Here is a 17,287-nt window from a genome sequence, read left to right as displayed (position 1 = left end):
AGCTTCATCTTTCATCCACATAGTTCATAGAATATAGGGAAGACAGATATCAGGTTCCTTTCTAATTTCTCTTCTCCAGGGTAGTTATTATTAGTTGCCTTGAGGACTATCCTTAGACAAAACAAAAACAAATACTTATCTGTAGTAATGCATAATACTACATGCATTACAAGCATTTTCTCAGAACCCTGTGAGGTATTTCTATTATTCCTTTTGTGTAGTTGTTAGAACAGCGTGTCAAGTAAGTGGATTGCTGATGATCATACAGCTACTGCTATCTCCTTAAACAATTATCAGACTTAAACCATATACTTCGAGGTGGTATCCCTTTGAAATTCAGTGAATTTCAATGTCTTCCCAAATTCATGTAAGTTCAAAACCCCACACATGATGTTAAACACCCCTCAAATTCTATCCTTGGTCTCATGTCCTCAGCAAACTTACCTGGACCTTGTTTAAAACTCCTATTTTAAAGGCATTAAAGAGAAAGCACCCAAATCTTATCCTCTTTTCCATAATTCCATGTCCCATTCTTTCTTAGCAAATATCCTAACACCACGAACTCCAATAAAGGAAATAAACCCCTTGGTTTTGTTGACTTAGTGAACAGGCTGCTATTGTGTTTTCACACCAGCAAATAAAACTCAACGCTAAAAAGTCAGAAAGCTACTCTGCAATTTTCAGGTTGCACCATTCTTTGGTCAGGGATACTGTGGAGATTTCAAATCTAGCCACAGGTGTGCAGTAAGCAGCCTCCCCCCCCCCCCCCCCCGGGCCTCGCTTCCAGGAAGAGTCAGCACTATCCACAAAAGAAAGAAAACATCCTTGTCTGGCAAGAAGATAGAAAGCTCAGGGTCAAGAAGGCAGCAGATGTGTGAATCTAAAGTTTTCAGAGTAGAGAAGGAAAGACTGCCTTTGGAGCTGTAATTTTTAGCTCCGTGAAAGCACCACAACCACACATCATCACTATGCAGCCATTGTATTTCAGGCATTGATTTTTGCAATGAAGTCCAGGGAATAGGCAAACACTGAATTTTCATTAGCTCCTTGGGGAAAGTGAGCATCCTCCCCAAACCAAACTGTCCAGGACATATTAAGGGTTAATTTATAAAAGCTGGCTCAGGGAAACTTAAACAAGCAGCAGCAATAGCAATAAAGCATTTCTAGGTGAGTTGCTAATTCAAACTAGATCACGTCCATGTTAAAGAGCTACCCATTCAAAGCACTCCTCTTTCCTTTACTCAAACCTTTAATGGGAAAACTGATGTTTTCTTTTTTTTTTTTAAGATTTTATTTATTTATTTATTTGACACAGAAAGAGCACAAGGAGGGGAGTGGCAGGCAGAGGGAGAGGGAGAAGCAGACTCCCTGATGAGCAGGGAGCCCCATGCGGGGCTCGATCCCAGGACCCTGGCATCATGACCTGAGCTGAAGGCAGATGCTCAACTGACTGAGCCACCCAGGTGCCCCCTTTTTCTTCATTTGTATGTATTTTAGACAAGAGGGGACCATGACAAACCTGAGGGTTAAGAGATAATGTGGGGTTGCCAATATCTGTGGGAAGGGGAGAGGATGATATTAAAAATCAAAGTCTGGGGCACCTGGGTGGCTCAGTGGGTTAAGTCTCTGCCTTCAGCTCAGGTCGTGATCTCGGGGTCCTGGGATCAAGCCCCGCATAGGGCTCTCTGCTCAGCGGGGAGCCTGCTTTCCCCCCTCTCTCTCTCTGCCTACTTGTGATCTCTCTCTCTGTCAAATAAATAAATAAAATCTTAAAAAAAAAAAAGCCCTCCTTTCTTCTTAAAAAAAAAAAAAGTCCTAGTTACTGGTACCACATTATGTGCTCAGACATCTGAGGAAGCCTGGGGACACAGACTGAGTGGTTCATAGCCAGCTCTGTGCCATTTATCAAGCCCTACTTGGCACTACACTACTTCCTTTATTTTCTTCAAAAATCTATCCTTTTCCTGAGGTCAGAGATGCTCTCTTACTCACTATAGCATCTCTATGCTATATGGGTTTTACCTTTTCCCCTTTTTTTGGCCCCAATACATCAAGGTTTCTGTACAGTGTAAGTTTACATGAACCCTAATAATTATGATATTTTTTCCAAAATTAAAATTTTGTTAATAGCACAAAATAAGAAAATGCTTTGTAGAAAAGTATTACATTCTGTGACTTGTTAAAATTCAATGAAATAAGTGGTCCTGAAAAATCCTGACACATTCTAATTCAAAGCTAGAGAATATAAAGACACAGTGAGCAGATAAACTATCACAAAGACCCTACCTTCCCTATTTCTTATGACTGAAGCAATAAAAATGATATCGAATTCTAAGTGTTTGTAGTTCCTAAAATAGTAATTTTGTAAGATACTGAAAATAAAAACTACAAATATTATTCTGGACATTTTGGCAAATAAAATCTCAGAATTTCATATTTCTAGTAGGATTTTGGCAAAGGAACTCTAAGTTGGGAAAACTTAGAGTTCAATACTGCATGATTTCAGGAGGTTTTAGTTGATACAAATAATGAACAAATTTGAATCTTTAAAAAATTTCTAAGTATCTGAACAAGCTGGTAGAAACTAAATCAGAAACTTTGCTGCTCTGCTAAACTTGCGCCTCTGAAATTGTTTCTGTGCACATAGTGACTTAATTATTTTCTAAATCTACATTACCTAATAGGTGTATTTTCTTCTTCTACCTGACAAGGCAATAGCATTGGCTGAGATCATTAGGGTCACTGATATGCAGCTACATTTAGGAGGATCATTTCCAAACACTGCTTTCACTTATTTAAATTGACTTTATTGATCTATAACATAAAAAATAAAATGCACCCTGTTAGTGTACATATTCAGTGAATTTCGATAAATAGATGCAATCACATAAACATGACTACCATCAAGATACATCTGCCCAACACCTCAAAAAGACTCCCCAGGTCCCTCTGACATCATCTTCACCCTCAGGAACTACAGATCTGCTTCCTGTCACTACAGACGAATTTTATTCCCTCTTGAATTTCACATGTAGAATCACACAGCATGTACTCTTGTTCAGCATTGTGTTTTGTCCCCCAGTATATAATGTATATAATGTTTTTGTTGTTTTTTTTTCCCCCTGGCGGCGTTAGAGCTGCTAGCTTGGGTTGTCAGAAGTTTAATTATAATGTGCCTAGACACAGTTTTGTTTCTATCTATCCTGTTTGGAGTCTTTTAGCTTTCTGAATCTATAAATCTATGTCCTTGTCCAATCTGGGAATTAGGGGAACGTTATGCCTTCATGTATTTTTCTGCCCATTTTTTTCTTCCTTCTTGAAATCAAATTTCACATATGGTAAAACAAATTTTATGTCTTTAAATCTCTCTGTTTTTCCATTTTTTTCCTCCACCTTCAGACAGAATATCCTTTCCTATTCTATCATAAAGTTTACCAGCCATTTTCTTTGTCATCTATATTTTACTTTTAAGCCCATCCCTTAAGATTTTTTTTAAACTTCTGATATTGTATTTCCCACTTCAAAAAAATAGCATGTTGAATATTTTTTTTTTATTTCTCAAATGAAACATTCTATTTTTTTCATTCATTGCAACTGTATTTTCCTTTATATCACTGAGCATAACTATATCAACTGCTTTCAAATTTTTGTCTGATAATCTCAACATCTAGATCATTTCAGGATCAGTTTTTTCCAACTGCTCCTTTCTCCTAAAATGATGATTTGCATCTTGTTTATTCCTATGTTGGGTAATTCTGGATTGTTTCCTAGGCATACAGATTTAAGGCTGAAGAGATTCTGGATTCTCTTACATTGCCACATGTAGTGTTGATTTGCTTGTCTTAGCAGGCTGCTTTGGTTAAATTCACACTGCATACTCTCTCAGTTCAGTTCTGGTCTGAATTCTTTCCTTTTAGCTTTGTTGTGCTATTTGAAGTCTACCACACCCAGCTGTGGTTCAAGGGTCAGGCAGATATTGGGGAAGAGTTCATATACTAATTATTGGACTTTCCCTCTATGGCTGGCTCCCCAGGATCCCCATCTTGTTTTCCCATAACTGTGGTTGCCCTCATTTCCACTGAGGTTTCTTCAGGCCAAACTGACAGCAGATTTTCTTTCAAAGTTTTAATATCCCACATGTGCTGACTGGGGCCTCTCCTCAGCGGGGAGAAAAAAAATATATATATATATACACACACACACACACACATACATATATATTTTATAAATATTAAAATATTTTATGAGCTATTATGTATAAGTATATAATTACATATATTTTTTCCAGATTTCATATTTGTTATCTGAGAGAGGGTCCATATGATAGGATCTTCCGAGCTTCCACCAGAAGTGGAACCCACATTCATTTTTTAATAATCAAATTATGGTAGCTTGAGATGCCCCTGGTATACCTCATGGAAATAAATTCACCACATGATATCTTTTGGCTATTTTAGAAGTCCTAAAAGTGGTGCATACGCATGTGTACAAACTAGTGTGTCAGTCACCTTCGCCATGCAGTTTCTACCCTTTCCCAGGGTATATGCTCATCGACTGCAAAGTTATTGTGAAGCCTCGCCGTTGCTGCAGCCTGCCGGGGCACTCCTAAACAAATTCTGAACAGAGGCAGAGAGATGGTCTTTTCTAGCTTCCTACCTAGAATCTAGTGTTCCACTTGGGTCTAGAGCCTCAGAAAAGATCTCATTCAGTCAGTTAGGCCAATTTCCAGCATTATGTCTCTGCCCAGATCTCAACTTTATTTCCTTTTTTTTTTTTTTTTAAGATTGTATTTATTTATTTGACAGAGAGAGTGAGAGAGCACAAGCTGGGAGAGCAGCAGAAGGAGAGGGGGAAGCAGGCTCTCCACTGAGCAGAAAGCCCAGCCCCAAGCAGGGCTCAATCCCAGGACGCTGGAATCATGACCTGAGCCGAAGGCAGACGGTTAACCATCTGAGTCACCCTGGTGCCCCTCATCTTTATTTCTAAAATACGGTAAGCTCAGTATCTGAGCAATGCAAAATGTAATATTCACTATAATAACAACAACTATAAATTATTTAATGATTTACTGTGTGCTAGGACTTGATATAGTTAGGGAGTAATACTTCAAAACTTCATCTCTGAAGCCAGGTTGCTTGGGTTAATTCTACTACTTTGAGTAAACTGCTGAATCTCTTTGTGCTTCAGTTTCTCATCTGGAAAAAAACGGAGGCAATCAAACCAACTTTGTAGCAAATTAGGAGGATGAGGTAAGAAGATACACTCCATGTGCTTAGAACTGTGCCAGGTACACAGTGATCACTCAATACATATTAGCTATTACTGTAACTGTTACTATCAGAACAACACTATGAGATCAATTTTTTTAATTTTATAAATGAGAAAACTGAAGCAATAAGTTTGAGTTACTTGCTCCAGTTTACTTAGCTCTGATGAAGCAAAAGTAAAATTGTACGTCAGGCATTCTGACTCCAGAGCCAACATATTTAGCTATGCTCCTGCTTTAAATGCAGTCCAGGTAGCTGGTGGGAAGTTAGACATCATGCAGTTCTCCTGGATCTTCCTACAGCCCCAAAGTTTGCATGTTATTAACTGATATGAACAGATACAGGGGAACGGGGTAAAGGAGATTTTTATCAGGCTTTTGCTCAGCCAACCAAAATAATCTCCTATGATTAATTGTACTAAAATATCTACTGTACTTTTTAAAGACTTGAGGTTTGTTCTAAATCTTCAACATTTGGGATTTTTCTTGGGATCTCAGAAAAGGCACAGGTTTTGAATCCCACAAATAAATAGATAAATACCACCTGGTGAGACTGATCTTGCAATATAATATCGTTTTCATAACAGCACTACTCAGGTACTAAACTCCACTAATACTTGATTACTGTATTTTAGAAATATATGTCTCTACAAATACATGTCACAAATAAGAACAAGTAAATATATTACATATGACTTCCAGGAAGGGTAAAAATGAAAATACATTTTATTCACTTTGCTCCCACAAAATTTACCCTTTTATTAAATGACTCAAGTTGCTCTTATATTATAGAATAGAAAGAGTATACAACAGAAAAGCACTTAAAGGTTTCTAGTTCTATCATCCATTAAATTTTGCACAGGAATCCTTTCTGTAATATCATAGTCATATAATCATCAAGCCATCATTTTAGATCACTCTACTGTTAGAAAGCTTTGATTTTTAGAACATTCTTTCTATATTGAGCTAAACACTCCCTTTCTATAACTGTCACTTTTTAGCCTTAAGTCTAGTTGTAAGAAAACATGAAAATGAAGTCTTCCTTTTGTGGTATAGTTTTTTAAATATTTAAAAATACTTATCCTTTCTACCCAAAATTTCTTGGACTAAACATTCTATATCTAAAGTTATTTTCAAATCTTTCTTAACACATAATAACTCTAAAACTCATGCTCATTTATCCTTTTAAAAATGTTGCGATTAGAACTTAATGCAATATGATATGTGTGATCACACTGTGGAATTCGCTATGTTTATCTCCTCTCTTCATCTGGAAACTAATTGAATTAATGAAGTTTCTGATAGATTTTTTTTAACTTATGCCTCTAATCTGGCTGACTCACAGAATATTATTAAAGTTGTTTTATTGCTTTAGATATTATTGAAATATTACATCAATCTATAAAAATATACTACCACTTTCTGCAAACAAATCGACTTAAAGCAACACATATATTACAGGTGTTTTACACATATACTTACGTACACATATGTCATGAGAACTTATACTATCAGTAAAGAGTGAATAACAGATATCTAATCTGAGTTTATTTTTATCATAATTGTTGGCCATACCACAATCTTTGTGATACTTTTATGTTTGGCTCTGCTAATATAAATGTCAGTGTCTCAGGTCCTATTTTTCCCCATGCCTACCTTCCAAGAGAATGTTCTAATATAGTGGAAACCAGTTACAGTGTGTTCTTATCAATGTTCTGCCATGGAACTTGATTAAAGATTAACTTTCCTCCAAGAGAGGATAATACCAGGCAAAGTAACTGAACTATACCAAATCATATCCTAGTTGGATTATTTTCCTAATGTGTTGGCAGTCATGTGATGAGTTCCATCTCAGGATGTTAGATGAAGCATCACCATAAAGTCTAATCATTTTTGCCAGACATTTGAGAATAGCTGCCCCTCTCCATTCTACATATTTTTTTGTTTTTTTACCTTCTGCAGTTCCTTAATGTCAACTTGGTATCTAGGCTGAGATCCTTGAATTGTGATTATCCCTCACCACACACACACATATGCATCACACAATCCCAACAAACAATCACCCAGGCCCCCTCCAAGATCCTTCTCATGTTATATGCCTTATCTGGAATGTCTCCCCATCTTATCTCTTCCATGCAAATTCTGTCTATCCTCTGCCCCTCCTTCACGTGTTTCACTCCTTTTGGAAAGACTCGCCTGACAACGCCAACATGAGTTTCCCAAAAGCTGGGGGAGCTAGTTCTCCTGGAATAAAGGTCAAGTAAAAGAGCAGTTATTAGAAGAAATAGTGCAAATAGTGCTCTGTATCCCTGCTACTATTCCCTCTAACTTACAAGAAATGGAAAGGTGAGCAGTTAAAAAGGCCATTCCACAGGAGAATGAGGGTGTGAGACATCCTAACTATCCTATCACGGCAACCGATACCACATTAGCAGAACCAAACACATGATAACCAGACAGGAGTATCTAATTAACACTTTGGAAATAGATCTTTAGGAAAATGGGTGACATGGAAGTTGGCAGTGTGGATTTCCTAACTGCATTACCCACCTGAACAATAGGGAAGGTTTCAACAAAGGTGGTTAAGGGCAATTCAACTAGAATGAGCATAGCAATTGAAGAACTAATCCATCTACAAAATTACATAACACCCCAAAGGGATAGGCAGGCCTATATTACCCAGAGGAAACACCCGCTCAACTGTTTTCCATGCCTTGAAATTTTCTATCATGTTACCAATTCTGAATGCTTTATAACTAGGAATTTTTTGAACAGGGAATGGAAGCATCAAAGGGGTCTAGAGAGACGATCTTTTAATGTACCAAACAGGAACTGAACTTTTTTACATGTCATCCTGAAAGCTGAAGGATAGGGACCAGAAGTCGTTGGGAGAAAGATTTTGATTCACTATGAAGGGGGACTTTGCAAAACAAAGTAATTTCCAGTGGGAATATTCTGGACAGTTCTTAAAGAGAGATAATAGTATGGATTAGTGAGATGATCTATAAGGTACATTTTATTTTTGAGATTGTGTGATTTGTGACACAACGAAACTTCCTGCTGGTGAGAAGGAAATAGAGGCCCTCCCTCCCCTCTTAGCTAGAGTGTGATTTGGACCACAACTGTCACAGTCAACTTAAGTGGTTATTTAAAATGCAGATTTCTGAGCTCAAGTCAAGGAATGCTACTGAGACTCTCTTGAGAAGAAACCTTAGAATCAGAATTTAAACAAATCCCAAGCAATTCTAATGACATTACGACATTAATGTTTCAGAACGTTCCATTGAGCGTTCACCAGTTTAAGTAAGCCTCAGGAATCATTGCCTGGTTCTAGCAGGGCTTTATCCATCCTTAGTTTCAGACATCACTCCTTGGCGCTTTAGGTTCCCTAGCCTTTTTTGTACTTCAAAGGCCTCTGTTTAACAGAAAGAGAAAAAAGTGCAAACATCTCAGGGCTTCAGAGGTAAGAGAGTTTCTACTGGATGTCATTCATTTTCTTCTGTTTCCCATGAATATAAAAAATAAGTGGCAAACAATAGTGCCACACAGAAAACACTTTTTGCTAAAATGACATATTATGTAAGCATCCCAATGCTATTAATATCCGTGGCTATCTTATGAAATATTCACAGTGTCTATAACTCTGAATAGCAAGTGCATAAAAACATCAAAAAGAGCCTTCACCATAATACCCAAGCAAAAATATAGTTGACAGTCTAACTCTCGATATTTTAACAAGGAATCCAGAGATCCCTATAAAAAATCACTGGATGTGGGCTCAAGTCAAATTTAAAACTCCTTCAAGCTTCTACTGAGACCTGCTACTGCTACTTTTCTTCCTAACACCCTATTTGAATCAAGAATCCCATTATTAAGTCTTAGCTACCTAGAAATGATGCCATCCTGTATATTCAGACCTCCATCCCTATGCTTACGAATAGAGCAGTTCATGCAAGACACAATCAACCTTTGTTTTAAGCCACTTCCTAGTGGCCCTGTTTCCTTATCCCTTAGAGCCATCATGAGATGGGCTTTCATGTAGAAGTGAATCCATGCTATGAAATGCCTCAAGGACATCAACCCTTCCCTCTTATACTTACAGGAAAGGTATCAAATGCTATGAACCAGTGGAACCTCAAAGTGCACCAAGTCAACAACCACAAACCCAGTATACAGATAAAGCCCAACCTCCCAGGAGAAATATCTTCTTGGCCATGAGATTCTGCCATGGTGAATTCCAGAGAGAGGCAGTGCGACTCATAGAAAAAGCAGTGAATTGAGTGACAGGAAATGGATGTTAGACTGACTCTGCCACAGATTCACGGAGAAACCTAGGACAGGTCTCTTCCTTTCTCTTGGGTTCACTGCCTCTATCATTAAAATGAGACAGAGTTCAACGATCTCTATAATCCCTCCCAGCCCTAAGCTTTTATAGAGTTTGCCTCACCCTTCCATGATAACTTCTCTAGGATTAACGTATTTTCTTTTGAAGCAAAAAGGCCCAGGTGCACATCACATAAGTGAAAACCCTCTTGGTTCCTAATTAGGATGTCTAAAAAGAGTCAAATGGCGATGTCGACTTCATGATTATATTTTTATAAATTTACACTTTTTCATACTTTTCATAAATTTAAACTTTTTATACTTTTTTATACTTTTATATAAATTTATAATAGTTTGTATTTTTAATAAAGTAGGTATTCAGCCACCCATCCACAATGCTTTAGCACTGAATAATGGTAGAATTACGGTCCACGATGGAGCGGCTTGTACGAGCGTTCTCTAGAGAAACAGAACCAATAGGATATACAGAGATATACAGAAAGCAATTCATTATGAGGGACTGACTCACACAATTATGGGGGCTGAGAAGTCCCACAGTCTGCAGTCTGTCAACTGGAAGCCCAGGAAGCCAGTGGTGTAGTTCTAGTCCAGACCCTACGGCCTGAGAACCAGGGGAACCAATGGTGTAAGCCATGTTCCAAGTCTAAAGCAAGACCCCTGGTGTCTTCAGGCAGGAGAGGATGGATGTCCCAGCTCAAGCAAAGAACTAGTCTACCCTTCTTCCAATAGACTCTTAACAAAATGGACGATGCCTAACCCCATTAGGTTAGGGTGATCTTATTTAGTAAGTCAATGGATTCAAATACTAATCTCTTCCTAAAACATCTCACAGACACAACCCAGAAATAATTTTTAGCAGCTATATGAGGATTCAGCCCTAGTCCAGTTGACATATAAAATTAACAATCATATTACTCTCATTATCTCACTTTCTAGATATGGTATCCCAGAAGGGACCCTAAAACTTCCTAAGTTCCTAGCTCATCTGTAAAACAAAGCTAAGAGTGATGCTGAAATTTGGTTCTTGTGGGGATTAATAAGACAATGCTTTATAACGTTGAACTGAAATCTGTAAAATGTTCAGACCAGCATCAGCTGGGTACTCAATTTATTACATATGAATTGCCAATACTAGCTTCATTAGGCAGAAAAAAAAACCAATGACTTTGTGATCAGAAATCTTATGTTATTTTGAAATATAGAGAAAGTTGTTCCATTTTCTCCAAACCAATTATAAATTGAATGACATATTGATTTTTAGGAGGATAGATTTTTAACTAGTCAAAATAATTCCAACTTTTATGTGGAAAAATAAATATTCCAAGAATAAAAGAAAAATTTTAAACTGAAGTATAAAAGGGGGGAATAATCAGATGTTAAACAATGTACAAATACTAGTGTAAATAGCTTGGTACTGACACATGTACAAACAACTCCATGGAGAATACTCAAAGTGAGCATATGATGAAGGTAAAATTTCAGATTCGTAAATAAGCATATCAATGACTTCAATGAGTTACACTGGAACAGGTTGCTAACCATTTGGGGGAAAAATGTCAGATACTTCTTTCCCTAACACCAAATAAATCCCAGATTGGTCAAAGATTTGAATATAAGGAAAAAAAAAATTAAGTCATAAAAACATTAGTAAAAGCCACAAAAAAAAGTACTCCAAATCCAAGTGTTTGGAAGGCCTTTCCAAAGAAAATACAAAACCCAGAATTATAAAATAAATTATTCATTAGATAAAGAAAAGATTGACCACATAAATGCTAAAAAAGTTTGTAAAAAAAGAAACTGAAAAGAAAATGTCATATGGGGAAAATCACGACAATGATTTTGAACTAATGACAATGAACTAATGTCCTAAATTATAAAGAAATACTGTAAATCAAATAAATGATAAATTAAAAAGGCATACATAGGTAGCATAAAGAAAAGGAAATAAAAATGGCTTTTAGACATCTAAAGATGTTCAAATTTACTTTAAAGAAGCATGTATTAAATTATTAATACAGGATCATTTTAATCTATTGAATTGTCAAAAGTAAAAATTTCAAAATACATTTTGCTGGCCAAGGTATGAGTAGTCATTCTCTTTCATTTTTTGGGAAACTATAATTTAGTATACTCTCTTCACAGAGTAATGTGATAATATGTATCAACATCTAAAATTCACAAAGCCTTTGATGAAGCAGTTCCTCTTCTAGGAATTTATCCTGCACATACACTTGACATGGATAAGCAATGCCTATAACAGCAAGGTACTAGAAACAGCCTAAAAGTGTATTCCTAAGGGTTCATTATAAATTATGCTACACCCACATAATGGAATACCATATAACCCCTAAAAATGACAGATACAAAAATACATATTGGATAGATATAGGTATAAAACGAATGCTGTTTTAATCTATGAATAATCAGGAAAACATCAACTATCTCTAGATAGTTCAGCCAGAGAAGATGTGGATAGGGCTAAAGGGGGTAGAAGGATGAAGAAGGTATATCCCAAATATTTGGAAATAGTTAGGTTTTAGAAGGACTAGAGTAACAAAGGGAACAAAGGAGCATTGCCCAATGATCAGAAATCTGTTACCACCTTTGGGCAGGAGCCCATGGACCTTCACTGGGCACTGAAATGCTGAGGGTACTTTGAGCATAACTGAGCAGAAGGAGCCTGTTACCACTGCTCCCAGCCTCACCAGAGTCATTGTCATGGAGGCGGCTGGAACTCCTGCCATTGAAAACCCACTTTGGAATCACCAACATTTCTTGAGCCCACAGAAATCCGCAGTTACTTGCTGCAGCCTGCCATTGCCACCTTCCAATGCCACTAACAGAATCATATGAAGAAAAAAAAAACCTTCCTTCTTCCATTAGCCTCCTAATCTCTTTCCTCCTCTTTGAGGACTATAAAAAAAAAAAAAAAACCTTCCCTCTTCCAATAGCCTCCTAATCTCCTTCCTCCTCTTTGAGGACTATAACTAGAAACCAGCTAAGAAGGGTACACATGGAGTGTAGTTGTGGGGCTTCAAGTCCTGTGTGATCAAGAGGACAACAGGCAGCATTTGGTACAATTTCCAAAAGACAATGTAAAATAAAAAGATCAAAGTAGAAACTCCATACTGTTTTCCATAGTGGTGTACCACTTTATGTTTCTACCAGCAATGCTTAAGAGTTCTCCTTTCTCCTAATTCCTCTCAACATGCATCTCTTGTTGTTTTAGTAATGGCCACTCCAACAGGAGCAGTGTAACATTTCTTTGTGGTTTTGATTTGCATTTTCCTGATGATTACTGATGATTTCATTTACTTGTTGGCCATTTGTAGGTTTTCTTTGGAAAAATGTCTATTCAGGTAATTTGTCCATTTTATAATGAAATTTAATTTATTTTTGCTATTAATGTGCATGAATTACTTATATATTAGAATATCATTCCATTATCAAATATGTTTGCAAATGTTTCCCAATCATAAGATGTCTTCTCAGTTAGTTGACGATTTCTCTTCTCTACAGAACAAAGATTCTTCAAAAAATTAAAAATGAATTATCATATGATCCATCCAATCCTACATCTGAGTATATATCCACAAGAAATGAAATTGCTATCTCAAAGAGATATATGTAACCCCCCCATACTCACTGCAGCATTATTTATAATAGCCAAAACATGGAAAGAAACCAGGTATCCATTGGTGGACAAATGGGTAAAGAAAATGTGGTATATATGAATAACAGAATATTTACCCCCCCCAAAAAAGAAAAAACAACCTGCTGCTCCTTGTAACAACATAGATGGACCTTGAGGGCATTATGCTAAGTGGAATAAGTCAGTGACAGGCAAATACTATATGATCTCACTTAAATGTGGTATCTAAAAAAGTCAAACTCAGAGAAGCAGGGAGTAAGTAGAACTCTGGTTCCTAATCACTGGGGAGTTGGGGAAATGAGGAGATGTTGGTCAAAGAGTACAAACTTCCAGTTATAAGAGGAACATGCTCTGGGCATGTCCTGTGCAGTGTGATGGCTACAGTTAATAACACTATATTGTGAAAGGAGGTAAGATGGCAGAGGATAACAGACTCAAATGACATCAAGTTGCAGGAGTTCAGCTAGTTATCAAGCCATCCTGAATGCCCACAAACTCAACAGGAGACCAAGAAGAAGAAGATCAGCAATTCTAGAAACAGAAAACTGACCATTCTCTGAAAGGTAGGACATACAGAGAAGTGAATCTGAAGCGACAGGAAGATAGAACATGGTAGGACGGGCTGGCCCCCAGCAAGCCATGGAGCAGTAGAGCACAAAATCAGAACTATTAGAAGTCTGCTCCACTGAGGGACATCACTCCAGAGGCTAAGTGGGGGTGGAGCCCTTGCAGGGACAGTGCGGTCTTGGGACCCGCGGGGTCACTGGAACAGCGGGGGTGTCTGAATGTGGCAGAGCTCCTAGGTATTGGAGCGGGGAAGCCAACTACAGAGACAGAACGGAGGAGTGAGCTTTCAGCTCAGAGTTAGCTTAAACCATGATCCATAGCACAGTCAGACCACTGCTCTTTGAGCAAAAACCCCACAGGTGGCAGATCCAGGGAGACTCACCTTCCTCCTATGGAGGCAGGAAACTGCTGACTTTGGAGACTACAAACAAGGCTGTGTGCCAGAGAAGAAATGCTTGGTCACAGGCCAGGTGAGCCCAGAGCAAGGCCAGAGACCTGGGAGACGGGAGTGACTGAGCGCTTTTCTCCAAGGCTGCACTGAGGAGTGAGGCCCCGAGCTCTTGGCTCCTCCAGGCTGGAGATTGGGAGGTGGCCATTTTCATTCCCCGTCCTCCAGAGCTCTACAGAAAGCATTCAGGGAAAAAAAAAACTGCTGAGAGTGAACTCCAGCAGATTTCTTAGCCCAGCCCCTGGCAAGGCCTGTGCAATTCTTCCTCGGGCAAAAACATTTCAGAATCACTACAACAGGCCCTTTCCCCAGAAGATCAGCAAGAACATCCAGACAAGGCCTAGTTCACAAATCAAGAAGAGCAGAATTCCAGAGATAGGGGAAAGCAATGCATGGAATTCATGGATTTCTCCCCTTTAGTCTTGCAAAATTAAATTAAATTGTTTTAATTTTATTTTTTTCTTATTCTGTTTTTTTGACTTTTCATCTTTCCTCTTTTAACATTTTTTAACTAGTTTATCTTAACAATACCTTTCTTAAAAAAATCTCTTTAAACCTTCATTATTATAGTCATATTTTTATCCCTCATTGTATTTAACCTTATTTTTTGTATACATATAGGGTTTTTGTGTTTTTTTTTTTGTAAAAAATTTTGGGATACAATTTCTTCTAATAGATCAAAATAAACCCTACATCTACACAGGGCTTTGTTTTAGTCTCGAGCCTGAGCACATTCTCTCCCTTTTCTTTTTTTCCTTCATTCTTTTTCCAACCAACTTATCAGTTCCTTTTTAGAAAATTTTTAAAATTTTCATCATTACAATCATAATCCATCCCTTCATCTTATTTACCCTTATTTTTGTAAATACATGTAAATTTTTCTTTCTTTAAAATTTTGGGAGGTAGTCTCCTCTAAGACACCAAAATACACTCAAAATCAAGTGGGTGGCTCTGTTCTATTCACCAGTCTAACATATATACGAAGAAAGGGGATAAAGGAAATTAAAATATATATATATATATATTCTTTTTATTATTATATATAATATATATTTTTAATTTCTTTTTATTATTATATATAAGAATTGGCAAACACCCAAGCAGTGATATAGGAAATATTGAAAGGGATCCTCTAAGCAAAGAGAGAGCCTAAACATTGTTGACCAGGAAGGAACAGAGACAATATTCAGTTATAGTCATCTTACAGGCAATACAATGGCACTAAATTAATATTTTTCAATAGTTACCCTGAATGTAAATGGGCTAAATGCCCCAATCAAAAGACAAGGGTATCAGAATGGATAAAAAAACAAAACCCATAGATATGCTGTCTACAAGAAACTCATTTTAGACCCAAAGCAACCTCCAGATTTAAAGTGAGGAGGTGGAGAACAATTTACCATGCTAATGGACATCAAAAGAAAGCTGGAGTGGCAATCCTTATATCAGATAAATTAGATTTTAAGCCAAAGACTATAACAAGAGATGAGGAAGGACACTATATCATACTCAAAGGCTCCGTCCAAAAAGAAGATCTAACAATATCAAATACCTATGCCCCTAACATGGGAGCAGCCAACTATATAAACCAATTAATCACAAAATCAAAGAAACACATCGATAATAATACAATAATAGTAGGGGACTTTAACACTCCCCTCACTGAAATGGACAGATCATATAAGCAAAAGATCAATGAGAAAATAAAGGTCTTAAATGACACACTGGACCAGATGGACATCACAGATATATTTAGAACATTCCATCCCAAAGCAACAGAATACACATTCTTCTCTAGTGCACATGGAACGTTCTCCAGAATAGATCACATCCTGGGTCCTAAATTAGGTCTCCAACAGTACCAAAAGATTGGGATCATTCCCTGCATATTTTCAGACCACAGTGCTCTGAAGCTAGAACTCAATCACAAGAGGAAAGTTGGAAAGAACCCAAATACATGGAGACTAAACAGCATCTTACTAAAGAATGAATGGGTCAACCAGGAAAGTAAAGAATTGAAAAAATTCATGGGAACAAATGAAAATGAAAAAACAACAATTCAAAAACTGTGGGACACAGCAAAGGTGGTCCTGAGAGGAAAATATATAGCGATACAAGCCTTTCTCAAGAAACAAGGAAGTTCTCAGTACACAACCTAACCCTACACCTAAAAGAGCTGGAGAAAGAACAACAAAGAAAGCCTAAACCCACCAGAATAAGAGAAATCATAAAGATCAGAGCAGAAATCAATGAAATAGAAACCAGAAAACCAGTAGAACAAATCAACAAAACTAGGAGCTAGTTCTTTGAAAGAATTAAAAAGATTGATAAACCCCTGGCCAGACTTATCAAAAAGAAAAGAGAAAGGACCCAAATAAATAAAATCATAAATGAAAGAGGAGAGATCACAACCAACACCAAAGAAATACAAACAATTGTAAGGACATGTTATGAGCAGCTATACGCCAGCAAACGGGACAATCTGGAAGAAATGGATGCATTCCTACAGACATACACACCACCAAAACTGAACCAGGAAGATGTAGAAAACCTGAACAGACACATAGACAGTAAGGAGATTGAAGCAGTCATCAAAAATCTCCCAAAAAACAAGACCCCAGTACCAGACGGCTTCCCAGGGGAATTTTACCAAACATTTAAAGAAGACTAAACTATTATAAATTGTTTTCTCCTCAAACTGTTCCAAAAAATAGAAATGGAAGGAAAACTTCCAAACTCATTTTATGAGGCCAGCACTACCTTGATCCCAAAACCAGACAAAGACCCCATCAAAAAAGAGAATTACAGACCAATAACCTTTATGAACACAGAAGCAAAAATTCTCACCAAAATACTAGCCAGTAGGATCCAACAGTACATTAAAAGGATTATTCACCACAACCAAGTAAGATATACTCCTGGGCTACACGGTTGGTTCAACATCTGCAAATCAACCCATGTGATACAATACATTAATAAAAGAAAGAACAAGAACCATAGGATCTTCTCA

At 37.3% G+C, this 17,287-nt stretch overlaps 1 pseudogene; it reads right to left on the bottom strand.

Annotated features, from left to right (window-relative positions):
* LOC123930041 overlaps nt 1–17,287 on the bottom strand; it is a 70,733-nt pseudogene that overhangs the window by 21,591 nt on the left and 31,855 nt on the right.

This window comes from Meles meles, chromosome 18, assembly GCF_922984935.1.
Source record: "Meles meles chromosome 18, mMelMel3.1 paternal haplotype, whole genome shotgun sequence".
Classification (NCBI taxonomy): domain Eukaryota; kingdom Metazoa; phylum Chordata; class Mammalia; order Carnivora; family Mustelidae; genus Meles; species Meles meles.
This window is presented reverse-complemented; position numbering and strand designations above follow the sequence as displayed.